General features: G+C 40.3%; 1 long non-coding RNA gene across 1 annotated transcript; it reads right to left on the reverse strand.

Annotated features, from left to right (window-relative positions):
- Window positions 1-10023: 10023 nt before the first annotated feature.
- On the reverse strand, window positions 10024-12307 carry LOC121884352. The gene is made up of 3 exons (XR_006092333.1): window positions 11978-12307; window positions 10454-11095; window positions 10024-10246 (listed from the first exon to the last, which is right to left on the reverse strand). It is a non-coding gene; the product is annotated as an uncharacterized LOC121884352 (long non-coding RNA).
- Window positions 12308-13822: the final 1515 nt, after the last annotated feature.

Raw genomic sequence — 13822 nt, forward strand, 5'->3', positions numbered from 1 at the left:
GCCGGTGTTGTACCAGACCACTGAGGTGAAGAAAGAGCTGAGCCAGAGGGCAAAGCTCTCAGTTTACCATTTGGTCTACATCCCAACCTTCACTTATGGTCACAAGCTTTGGGTACTGACTGAAAGAATGAAATCGCAGATACAAGCAGCCAAAATGAGTTTCCTCCAAAGAGCGTCTGAGCTCAGCTTTAGAGACAGGGTGAGGAGCGTGAACATCCGGGGGGGAGCTTGGAGTAGAGCCGCTTCTCCTTCGCATCGAGAGGAGCCGGCTGAGGTGTTTTGGGTACCTGGTTAGGATGGCTCCTGGATGCCTCCCTCTGGAGGTGTTCCAAGCATGTCCAACTGGTAGGAGACCCTGAGGCAGACCCAGAACACACTGGTGGGACTATATATCTCTCCTGGCCTGGGAACACTTTGGGATCCCCAGGAGGAGCTGTAGGGCATTGCCGGGGTGAAGGATGTCTGGGTTTCCTTACTCTGTCTGATGCCACCACGACTCAGTTCCAGATAAGTGGCGGAAAATGGATGGATGGATGGATGGAGTAATTTAATAAAGCTCTGATATGACTGTAGAGAGCAATCAATGATAAGAGAGGCTTCTGTCTAGATAAAAATACGATGGAGTACATATATGCATTGTTTCCAGAGAATCCCTCGTGTGTAGGTAGGCAATTTGAATCTCACGCCAGAGTAACAGACTGTAAATAGTATCAAAAATATGCTTTGATAAATGAAAATCATGAAGATTATAACTAGTAGTCCCAGTATATCACTGTAAAGCCTGGCGAAAATGCACAGCTGCAGTGAAAATGGGTCAGTAAAAAACAGAGAGGCTCACTAACATGACTGCATCTCTCCTGCAGAGCAAAATGACTTGTGACTGTAAAACATGTTTAACTACAGTTTGAATTTACAGAAGATGGGACCTTATCTTTCGCTGCCAGACTATATTGTCATCTAAAGTGCCACAAAAGCACAGAAAATGTAAAAATTATCATGTTTGATTAAACACTCAAAAAGAGGCAAAGAAAGGAAGAAAGGGAAGAAGAAGACAGCGGGCGGGAGAGGAGGAGGCTGCTAATTGATTAGCTACAGAGAGAAAGTCAGAAGCTTCATTTGCCAAAGTGCTGCTGGGGGTGTAAACCCCCATCACCCCTCCCTTCTCCTCTACAAAGGGATGGAGGCAAGACGGAGGCAATTGATACACTCTGTTAGACCTTATCAGGGCCACTGTGATCAGCTGCACCTCCAGGCCTATTCTCTGCAGTTTAACATCATCACAGAAACAACTAGTGTGTGTGTGTGTGTGTGTACTGAGGCAAGTGCATGTCTTTAATACAATTAAAGTTTGTTAAATTGCTGCATGTGTGCTTGTGTTAAAAAACTGAAAATACATGCCAGTGTGTTGTATATGTGTTGTGTGTGAACTGAGGAAGAGGTGCAAGGATTAAAAGCTTTTTTTGTGGAAAAATGACCTACCATTTACTGATTAACATCAGCTCTGGAATAGATAAGGGTGTGTGTGTGTGTATTTGTGTGTGGCTTCCTTTACGCCACAGCGACAGGAGCTGCATTATCATTCCCACCCACACACAGTCCTCACAATAGCAACGTTAATATTAACACCTTATGTAATGTTGGCTTTGAGCTTCATTTCCCTCCCAGATAAATGAAGGCGCACGCTGCAGTTTTATTTTTATGTGCTCTAAATGGCACACTTCAAAACAGGAAGATGCACATAATGCTAAAAAGCTGTGAGGCTGTCACTAGTACTGTATGACCCCAAATAGAAAAGCAACCTTGTGTAACCAACTTCATTAGAGACGATAGACGGTGGTTTAAGAGAGGAAATCTTAACCTCAAAAGACTAAGAATTAAAGTTCATTCTTAATCATGGAAATAGTAGTTTACTCAGTTGCCATGGAGTGAGACAGTCTTCCCACGTTAATCAATAAAATCATTCATTGAGTGCCCCAAAATGACATGAGTGAATGTTTATGTTCAAGTGACAGAAGCCCTCTGGCAGGCGTGGTAATGAAAAGAGTGAAGAAGGACATTAGGTGACATTATTTTAGGGCATCAAAGTCTGTGTATGGAGGAGGTCAGGGTAGATGAATGGGTCAACAAAACATAATTTTAACATAGGAGATCACTGCTCTTTTCCTGTTTCCAACCACAAGTCAACATTGTTAAAACTTAGGACCAAGGTCACCCCTTAACATTAACCACATGGTTATTATTGTAACCATGATGACGCAGATCTCCCAACCTTAACAAAGTACTTATTTTAACCCAAACCATTTTCCAAAACTTAAGCAAGAGTTCTTTGGGCCTAAACCTAACCAGACCTTAACCATAATGTTGTTGCATCATAAGCACACACACACACACACACAACAGAGTACTTCTTTGCTAAAACCCAGAGGGATATAAACAGACAGAGATCTTTTTTTTCCTCAAATCCTTAGCCTAACACATACAGTATCTGTCCACATAGGCCACATTTTCTTCACATCTAATTTTTTGAGATTTTTTTCATTATTAGCCTGTCCCACAAAAGGTTTTTTATTTATTTGATGACAGCATTTTCTAATATGGTTGACAAAGTCTTGTAAGTGTTGCTTTATAGTGTCATAACTCTTGAAACCATTATGAAATTGCCAAGTTTAAACACAAAAAAACTACACATAGAAGCATTTAGTAGTCTTATGGCCAGCTACTAACAGGCGACAACCTATGCTAAATGCCCTAAGTTGCCACCAACAAGAAAGGATACAGTCCTTACTGAAACCTGGTAAGCTCCACTAGCCCTCACTAGCTGCCCTAGCTGCTCCACTTGTTGTGTGGTTGGGGTCAGCCTGCTCCAATGGTTGCCAACCATGCTTGGTTTCAGTTCATTTAGGACAACAAATAGACACAGACAGGAACCATACCAAAATAATTTAGGGACAGGTGTTATCATTCATTGTCCTCCATGGTCTAAGCCGATAATGTATTTCACACAGATAGTAGATACCAAATAGCGCCTTATAAATAATTCACATCATGTTAACATGGATGGATTTGACCATTCGTACTTCCATATGACACAAAATCAGAGGTTGAATGGAGCAAAGGAGCATAGTTATTTTCTGTGTTGATCAAATATTTTCAAAAACTAGAAATGGAGCACAAAAAAAGAACAACAGAAGTCATTATCAGGGCTGTGTGATAACATCATGCCTTTCCAGGGCTTTATTCAACTCCTGAGCATGGTTTCAGATGAGCGTGACATCCAAGATGAAAACAAACTAACAAACATATTGATAAGGTTCCAGACTAAAAGTGGTCAAGCTTTCATCACTTAATAAAATCAGTCAAAGGAAGTTGCTTTAGCTAAATATGGAACTTCGGATGAGAGCGGAACGGAATTCATTTCAAAGTACATAATTGTTTAACTTCCCCTAAGAAACACGTTGCAGTTCACCTTTTGACTACCCAGTCAGCATAATAGACATTATGTTAAAGTAGAGTGGCTTGAATTTCATTACAAACTGGGTGACTTTGGTGTAAAACAGTTTAATGGCAACTGGCTAATTTAAGACAGCTATATGCACTGCTGTCAGCCACAGTTTTTACTACCACTGGGGGCCAAAGAAAGCAGAAATTTTCATCAAATATCAACAGAATTAAATTATAATATAAACAAAATTACCACAGTTGGAAAAAAAATAATCATTGAGTTTCTTCTGAATGCTTTAACCAAATAAGTGTTAAGATTATTTTATCAAACTATCCCCAAGGTCATGAACGAATTATGCTCAATTCTGTTTGCAGGGATGCCACTGCTCCCTGACCAACTGGTGCATTATCCTAGATGCATATAACCATTTTGTGAAAAGAGGGTCGCTCTCAGAAATATAGCTTTCACTTGATTGTTCATCTGTCACAGAACGTTTTGTTAAACAGAATTGTGCTCAAGACTACAAAGATCTATTGATTATTTTACGATGCAAACTTTTAGGCTGCTTATCAGTGTGACAGGTAAGTTTTGTTTGAATTTGGGAGTTCAGTCAGCCAGCTCAGGTAGAGTGGATTATCATGTAAACATACATTAAGTACAACTATCGATATCTGGTGTCTAGACTCTGACCTTGTCACTCCCCACAAGGAAGAACCAAGCTCAAAACAGGAGGAACTTGGAGTGATAATCACCCTTCTCCCTTCAGGTGAGCGGTGTGGCACAACGCATGGCAGCAAAAGAGTGGACAGAGAACTCCTTTGTTGTTGGATATATGATAGTGAGAAGAGTATGCGATGTGAGAGAGCAGCTCACTCGAGTTGATTATCTAAACTAACTCACAGGCTTCGCTTCATTCAATCAAACAGCTGCACAGTGTGAAGCAAGATCATAATACAAGAAGAATCCCACCAGTGACCCCTAGAGCCTGAAATGCCACACCCCACAATAAGCATTCAATAGAATAAAAAAAACAACACAAGTTTGTCATTATTAGAGCCTTGCTGGTAGTGGAGCTAAACTGTAAAATCCATATAAAACAGGTCAAAGAATGACCACACCTGCATGGAAAAGAAACTTAACTAAACACATGATATATTTTGGAAAATCCTAATCAAACACCGACTGGAGGCAGGTACAACTTACAGACTTAACATTCAGCATTCAGGCAGCTGAATTCTTTTACTGCACTCAGTCCTGAGGGGATAAAAAAAATATGCTGACAGCTGTTTTTCAATGACAATGGGAAGTCCATTTTCTGCTCATGGTGGAGTGGCTCATATCTGGTCGTTAAAAAGTCTCAGTCTGTTTCAGTCTGTGTAACACACACATGCACACACATACATGGAAGAAAGCTCATATTCATCTCTGGAGGTCGATACTGCTTCTTCTTCTCTTATTAATTCTCTAAAGGATGACTTAAATTCACAAACTGTCCTCCCAGCATCTGTCATTTCAGCAAATGGCCAAATGCAGTACGTTAATGTTCAAGTGACAAATATCTGTAGCGGCCATAGAAATTATGACTCTTGTCAGTTGGGAACAAAGCAGGATGTCCGGTGATGTTGTATAGTGCCTGTCGATCCACATGCATAATATCGTAAAAAAACCCAAAAATACTTGCATGCTTGTCTGAAGTGGAAAAGTTGATGTACTGATTAAACAAAATGAAGCATCTGACTTAAACATCACTGAAGAGACAAAAACATCAGGTCTGTGTGGAGCAAAGAGGAAACTGTAATGTTCCTCAAATTAATACATGAAACAAACAGAAATGTCATATTTCTATTATGTTGTCCACATGGTTTTCCATCGTTTGACTGCCGCTCTTTTAATAATGTCATCTCATTGTGTCCTCTTCTTCTGTAATGGTTTAATGGCACCACCACTAATGGTTTAGCGCCACCTGCTGTTTATTTGTAAAAGCTTTTGATCCTGCCACTAGTGAGCAACTGTCACATGACAAAATGCTTACAGTACATGTGTCGGTCTGGAGGGAAACAAACAACATATTTTATCATTTAATTTGGAGGACTTGATGTCAAGTCAACATTACAGACTGTTGAACAAAGTTCCTCAAAAAAAGAAACCGCTTGCTCATCAGGATTTTTTCCAGTGGTAAATGTAAGCAGCCCTTTTACTGATTCCCCCTCATCATTCCACGAAGCTTGTTATTCCTTCCTCTTCCTCTGTTGCAGAAAGTGAAGTGCTTATTGGTCATTCTTCCCTTGCCCTTCTCCCAGTACACTGATCTGACTGATCGGATTCAGAGGCCCAAAATAAAAAGGCCTCCTGTTTATCTGCTGCAATACCTGATACTCAGCTAAAGCTATCTTTGATGTTTTGTTTTACTGGAATTGAAAGTGAGAAGTGCATAGTTAGGTCATCATGAGAGACTATTGTGACAGTTTGGTCAGAGTGTCAACAGCAACAGTATCCTTTATTTTCCTCATTATGTTTCTTTGGTTTTGAGTGTGCTGAATTCTTTAACGATTTAGCTGAAATCGAAGAGGGCAGATAACTTCATGAGCCAGAGATAGAAAATTCCCAGTGTACAGCTGCGTAGGATTGGTTTTAATATTGTCTGATGACCAATATACACTTTTGTGTAAGTGCACTTACTCATGTGCACACACAACACACACAAGTGTTAATTTTGGCAGCTATTTTAGATTTAGTCTTAGTCTTTAGACGAAAATGCCTATTAGTTTTTGTCTCATCTTAGTCATTTTTATCTCCTAGTTTTAGTCTAGTTTTAGACGACAACAACTCAAACCGTTTTTGTTCAGTTTTAGTCGATGAAAAGTCATTACATTTTAGTCAACTTTTAGTCATTACTTTTAATCAAAATGTTCTCTCTCTTTAAATTAATTCAATTAGGCTAATACAGGTATCAGAATCAAGGTGAAAAGTTGTACCAAGTGTTGAAATTCATAAAGCAACATGTCACTCTCTTAACACTTTTACTTGTGTAATATCCGGATTCCTTACCTTAGTTGGATAATCTCTAGCCTAGACTCTCACGTCGATGAGATGCAGTCCTTACTGATCTTACTGATCTACGTAGGTAAGGATAGTGCATTACACACAGATAAAAGTGGTAACATAGTGGAATATTCTTTACTCCAAGTCAAGAAACAAAACATTCTTCCTTGGCCACTGTGGTTCCACTTATTTTCTGAAACTTCAAATAAAGGTGCAATGAACACACATATGCCCAAAACAGAGCAATGTATGATGAACACATATACCTGACTTGACTTTGTCTGTCAGTGCATTGGAGAAATTGCTAATTATTTATGACAATTTACAAATATAATGAGGTAAAATCTTGGAAAAAGTTACACATATTTGGAAATGGTATGAAACAAACATAACACTTTAAGTCTTGAACATAAAATTACAGACTTGAGACTTGACTCGAATTAAGCTCAGTGACTTGAGACTTTGCATTTGGACTTTACCATTTCAAATAAGAAGGATTCATTAAGGTTATTCATGGGTAATATTTTAGTTTGATAGTCCATTGTAGACTCTCAACATTTATCAATAGTGTGTCAGAAAATTGTGAACAGTCTTTATTGACTGTCAACATAGGGTCATCACTTTAGCCAAGCAGCAGTGCAAAGCAGTAACTTGCAAAAAACTCCCTTACCTTAACCATAACTTTAACTGTTCCCACCAGCAACAAATTAAAGAGGACCTATTATGCTCATTTCAGCTCTAAATTTTATTTTTGGACTCCACTAGAGTAGCTCTGCATGATTCAAAGTTCAAAAAACTCCTTATTTATCTTATACTGGCCCTTTATGCAGCCCCTCAATATACACACTTTCTCTTATCTGTTTTAGCTCCTGTCTCTTTAAGGCCCCTCTCCCAATGAGCCCATTCTGCTCTGATTGGCCAGCTTTGCATTTCAGAGTTGTGTAACTTTAACGTCATTGCAAACCATTTCAAACCAAACATTTTCTGCTTTACTGCTTCAAATTAAAAGTTTTTAAGTTACTAATTAATGGGAGACTTTTATTGTGAAGACTTTACAGAAAGTAGCGGAGCTTCGTTAGCGGCACTAAAAACTGGTCAAAACAACAACATTTGGAGCTATTTGTTCAGCGGATCAGTTAGAAATGATGCAAGGAGGACTAGTACAGGCAGAAACAGCCACAGTGAGTTGTTTTATGAAGAGCTGCAGACAACCAGCACACCTCCAACAGGTAAACTACTTATTTTGTTTTGCTGTGCTGTATAATGGCATCATGGCTTGGCGTAACTACTCTCGGAGCAGAGCAGCGAACTTGCCCGCTGTGCACGTAGCAGATGTCCATATAAAGAAATCAGTCACGAACTGACGTCAGCTTGGGCCAAAAGTAGAAAAAAAGGAAACTCAGAGCAGCCTGAAGCTGCTGCTTTCTGCTCACAGGGATTACTGCTACATACGTTTACCTCGTTATTTGTCGGATATTCATGTTAAAAATGGCCAACGTGTCATTGTGACATTATATATATATATATATGTCTGAAAATAAGGAAAAGCATAATACGTCCCCTTTAAAAAAAAAAAAATGGTGAAAGCGCATGCCTATAGAATGAGATAAACCTTGAATAAACTTAGGCTACTATTGATCTTGATTCAGTTTGAAGAAAGCACTTCTCTCTAAAATGACTCTTGCTCTATTTTGATGACCACAACTGAGGTCACCTGTAATGTTTAAAACTCGCTCAGCAAATGCTTGAGATGCTGGCATTGCCAGAAGATCTAAGGCAAGAGGTTTTTTGCATTGATAAACAGAACCCTTTGCAGCCCAAAAGTCAAGGTCTCTTCGTTTATGGGCTGTGACAACTGCTCCTTAAATTTCTGCATTTCTTGCCTGATGCAGGGCTTTGAGAGGCTAGGTCTAGATGGCTGGTTTGTACTTGCTACTGACAGGAATCTAAATCTGGGTCACTTTGTGTCTGGTGCCTCTCTTCTTTCTTCTCTCTCCGCATTTTCATCAGCCTCCTCCTCCTGTATTACTGGTGATACCATTTGAGCAATGTAATCTTAGCTCCTGAATTTGTTTGTCATCATTTTCAATGAGTGCATCGGGTAAGACTGTCGGGTCGAGGAAGCATGTAGCTGTAGTGAGGGGTGAGAACTTCGAATCACAGGGATCAAGGAAGCAGCTGAAGCGTTGGTCCATGTTTGCCTTCATCTTCTGTGCCAGGGAAGCTAGGTCCCTGTAGCTAGAACCCTGGGCCTGGGGGAAGTCAGACACGTAAGCACTCAGGTCCAGGAGGGCAGGCACCACCAGGGATAAGGATATTGTGTTGCTCTGGAGCATCTGGGTGTGCTTAGCGAAGGGGAGGAACAGGTCTCTGAGAGGAGTCAGCCTCTGCCACTCACTTGGCAGTAGACAGTCCCAGCCCATCCCATCCCATCAGCCGCCTGATCAGGTATGTGCTGGACCATCTAGTGGGGCAGTCTTTGACCAGAGTCCACACAGCTGCAGCAGTCGCTCTGTTGCCACAGATGACTTTTGGAAGAGCCTGACAAGTACTCAAACTTTGTCAAGGAGTGGTTTACACTTACTTCTCTCTGGATCATGTTCACCACGAGTTGCAGTGTATGTACAGTGCAGGCAAGGGGTCCTCTGTATGGCTTTGTATCTAGATAGATAAGACAAACAGAGAGAAAGGACAGAGACTTTATTAATCCCCTAAAGGAAATTCAATTGCCGTGGGCAACACAATAAACAATGTATTAACACAAAACTTTAATGCCAAAAGAGAATATAGCCAAGCATAGCTCAATGACATTGACATAATCTAGCCTGCTACCGAAAATGTTAACAGCTACAAACTGAAAGAATTTACCTTTGGTCTTTGACAACCTCAGAGTCTTCATCACTCTCCTGGGATTTTTCCTCAGAGCTGCTGGGCTCATCACGTTCATTATTTTTGAATGCTGCAACCATGTTGCTTCCATTATGAGTTATGACTGTCAGAATTTTGTGTTTTGGTATTCCCCAGTCCTCTGTGCACTGGTCAACACAAGTCTTTATACGCTCTGCAGTGTGTGGGTGAGAGATCTGGTCAAGTCTCAACAACATGTGCTTCCCTTTGTTTTCCTGAGTGCAAAAGCAACATGCACTAATTGTCAGGAATGACGCTGTCAAGACCAATTGTTATTTTGCGTGCTGTAGTGAGTCTTTCTTTGAATTTTTGATTTTGTCATTGTAAAGCTTATCAACTAAGTTGTTTGTTTATTTTTGTTTTCTTGGGTATAGCCGGCCTCTTATCGATGGTCTCCATCATAAGGATGAAATCGTCATCCTCAATTTAACGGGCAGGCAGACCAGTGCGTCCAATCCACCAAGAGATCACCTTTTCTTTAGCGCCTTGTTCTGGGCAGGCACCACCAGGGTGGTGTTGCTCTGGAGCATCTGGGTGTGCTTAGCGAAGGGGAGGAACAGGTCTCTGAGAGGAGTCAGCCTCTGCCACTCACTTGGCAGTAGACGGTCCCAGCCCATCCCATCCCATCAGCCGCCTGATCAGGTATGTGCTGGACCATCTAGTGGGGCAGTCTTTGACCAGAGTCCACACAGCTGCAGCAGTCGCTCTGTTGCCACAGATGACTTTTGGAAGAGCCTGACAAGTACTCAAACTTTGTCAAGGAGTGGTTTACACTTACTTCTCTCTGGATCATGTTCACCACGAGTTGCAGTGTATGTACAGTGCAGGCAAGGGGTCCTCTGTATGGCTTCGTATCTAGATAGATAAGACAAACAGAGAGAAAGGACAGAGACTTTATTATTCCCCTAAAGGAAATTCAATTGCCGTGGGCAACACAATAAACAATGTATTAACACACAATTTTAATGCTAAAAGAGAATATAGCCAAGCATAGCTCAATGACATTGACATAATCTAGCCTGCTACCGAAAATGTTAACAGCTACAAACTGAAAGAATTTACCTTTGGTCTTTGACAACCTCAGAGTCTTCATCACTCTCCTGGGATTTTTCCTCAGAGCTGCTGGGCTCATCACGTTCATTATTTTTGAATGCTGCAACCATGTTGCTTCCATTATGAGTTATGACTGTCAGAATTTTGTGTTTTGGTATTCCCCAGTCCTCTGTGCACTGGTCAACACAAGTCTTTATACGCTCTGCAGTGTGTGGGTGAGAGATCTGGTCAAGTCTCAACAATATGTGCTTCCCTTTGTTTTCCTGAGTGCAAAAGCAACATGCACTAATTGTCAGGAATGACGCTGTCAAGACCAATTGTTATTTTGCGTGCTGTAGTGAGTCTTTCTTTGAATTTTTGATTTTGTCATTGTAAAGCTTATCAACTAAGTTGTTTGTTTATTTTTGTTTTCTTGGGTATAGCCGGCCTCTTATCGATCGTCTCCATCATAAGGATGAAATCGTCATCCTCAATTTAACGGGCACGCAGACCGGTGTGTCTAATCCACCAAGAGATCGCCTTTTCTTTAGCGCCTTGTTCTGTTGATTCTGCTTTGTATTTTGATCCTGTGGAGAATGCTGCTGGGATAGTTGGCTGTGTCCTTTCATTCTTAGCACCAGGTTGCTGTTTCTGAGTAGTCGTCTCTAGGATCTAGGTGAGGAAAAAATAAGAGTGGATACAATTACTCCCTATACAGACCTCCTTAAGTCCTACAGATGAATTCAAATTAATAAAATATAGGCTAACACTTAGCTAATAGTATCATTAAAATATAATAGAATATAAGTATAGATTTTGAAGATTCAAATTATGTGATAACGTAATACAACTAGCCTATTATATATGCCTACCTGGCCTTATAGCTAAGAAATCATACACAAATATCGTCCAAATAAATTGCTGAGTAATCTTAGAAACAACAAATTGCAGTTTTACTAGATAGTAACTGCAGTGCATGTTCAGGTCTTGCCATTCAGCTTTTTCTGGTAAGGACAAGTATGTGAAAACAGAGAATTACAAGTTGCTTGTTCAAATGTGTAAAATAAATAAACTCCGGCTATAAACATTACAGCAGCAACACGTGATGTGTATATAGACACTTTGGGGAACAGAACAGGTCTGAGAGGCCACCACGGTTTTTTCTCCATATGTCTCACTCGAACGATAGGACAATATATGATAAAGCATTTCACTTGTCCAACTAAAAAGTTTACTTGTCCCAGACAAGCCTTAATGTTAATTGTCAAGCCCTGCATGTTTCACTCACAAGCTTTGAAGCTAGCAAACTGACATTAGCTAACACATTAACCCAGCCAACGTTAGCCTGGAAGAGCCTGGAAGCCAGGCTCATTCATTTGCTACCTCAAACTGAAAACTTTTTTTTTTGTGAAGAAGACTGGCTTCGGGGCTAAGCTAACATGGCTTACTAGCAAAATTTCCACAAGTTGACATAATTGACTGCCCAGTAACATAAGATTGACTCAACATCAGCAAATTTATATGTTTAGTTAACATTACAATTACCTAACTTACCATGGCATAAATAGCAGAGTGGTGCACCTTCAAGTGTCTGTTCAGGTTGGTCGTATTGTTCCCACCTAATTTGTAGCCACAGGGTGTCTCTCCATCTCCCGTTACTACAGTGCATTGTGTTCTCCTTTCTGCCAAATTATAAATAAAGTGTGTCCATAGATCTATTCTTCTTTTCCAACCAAACCCGTTCTGTGTTGGAGCCATCATGTTGTTGTCAGTAGCTCGCTGTTGCTTTGGGAAATCATCACCTGTATTGCTGGGATTCTGGGAATCTGCACACATCCCTCAACCAATTCAGCCAATGACAGGGATGCATTGCTTATATTTTGACAAACAAACTAGGCGCACAATGGGAGAAATTATACATTTTGATAGCCCACCACTCACATTTTACTCCTGTTTCGTCTCATCAACGAAAACAAAACATACATTTCATCATAGTTTTTATCATCAAAGATCTATTTTTAGCTCATCTCTTCTTAGTCTTGGAAAAAAGGTCATTGACGAACATTTTTCATCATAGTTTTCATTAAAGAAATTAACACTGACATACACACACACACACACAAAGAGCATGATTCTGCCAAACAGATTCTTTATGCAGTATGAATTTTCTTATACGTGTAAATTGCATTCATGACAGAGCAATGACTGAATATTAACCTATATTTAAACCATCTCAAAAACTGTTTTTATCTTTTAATCAGCTCATGAACTTACTGCCAGACATTTCACCATGATATCAGACACCTTAGCTTGCAGCTCACCTGTCTGTGCATCTCTGTGCTGCTCAGCCTGCTGCTGCAATCAGGATATTCCTGATAAAATGATGAATGAAATTCACAAAGCTGGACATTCTGTTGCTAATTTTGCTTAAAATAGGCTTAATGCTCATGTCATAATGACTCATACAATAATTACCTTAAAGTCCAACTGAAATTAAATTGCATACATATCTGCTCTGTATATCAATTGACCTTGGGCGAAGTTTGTGCTTTTTTTTTTTTGTCAAATTAATGCAAGGGTTGCCATTATGAAACCAAAATATAGTTAGGTATCTGTCTACGTAGAAGACCTTCCATACAGCCAATCAAATCTTTGTAGAAAGTAGTAATGTTAATGTTCTATTATAAGCAGAGTAAATGTCACACTGAAAGTCACACTGAGCCTCAGTGTTTCCCCTATAATTGTACAAGCCTGGCCAAAAAAATTTTTTTTATTCCAAAAATAATGCCAAATATACATTCATTCAAAAGTCAATAATCATTTGCGTTTGGGAGCCTCTGTGCGGCGCTGTTTCGTCAGCCTTTATGTCATTGCCTGGGAAACGCTTGAAGTGATGCCACCGCTAGCGAAGTCCCATTAAATTACTGCAGAGAAGGAGCGCGAGCGTATGGGATGCAGGATGCATGTGAACATGGCACCACCTAAAAAGAGAAAAAACTCAACTGCCGATGACGGACAATGAAATATATTAACGTTTTTCTGCAAAACTCGGGAGCCAAGCATAAACAGATGGGGAAGACGGGAGAGGGACAGAAGTGGGAGAAGTAAGAGGGGCAGGTGAGAGTGAGGTAAGGGGGGCAGATGGGGAGGGGGGGAGCAAAGTTAGCTCAACCATCGTTGATGCCAGTCCAACTGAAACTGAACCAGTCCAAACAAATAAAGGCAAACATAATGCTTGTGTCATTTATGTTAAAGATCAAGCTATTCAATGTGTATCTGTCGAATAATGTCAGATACCTTGATAAAGAGGGAGCTCTTTTTCATAAATTTTTGGACTTAGTTCCACTTCCTGATGGGAAGGCCATGACATGACATCATAAATCGGAAAGGCATTCACCA

The sequence above is a fragment of the Thunnus maccoyii genome, chromosome 18 (assembly GCF_910596095.1).
Source record: "Thunnus maccoyii chromosome 18, fThuMac1.1, whole genome shotgun sequence".
NCBI classification, from domain to species: domain Eukaryota; kingdom Metazoa; phylum Chordata; class Actinopteri; order Scombriformes; family Scombridae; genus Thunnus; species Thunnus maccoyii.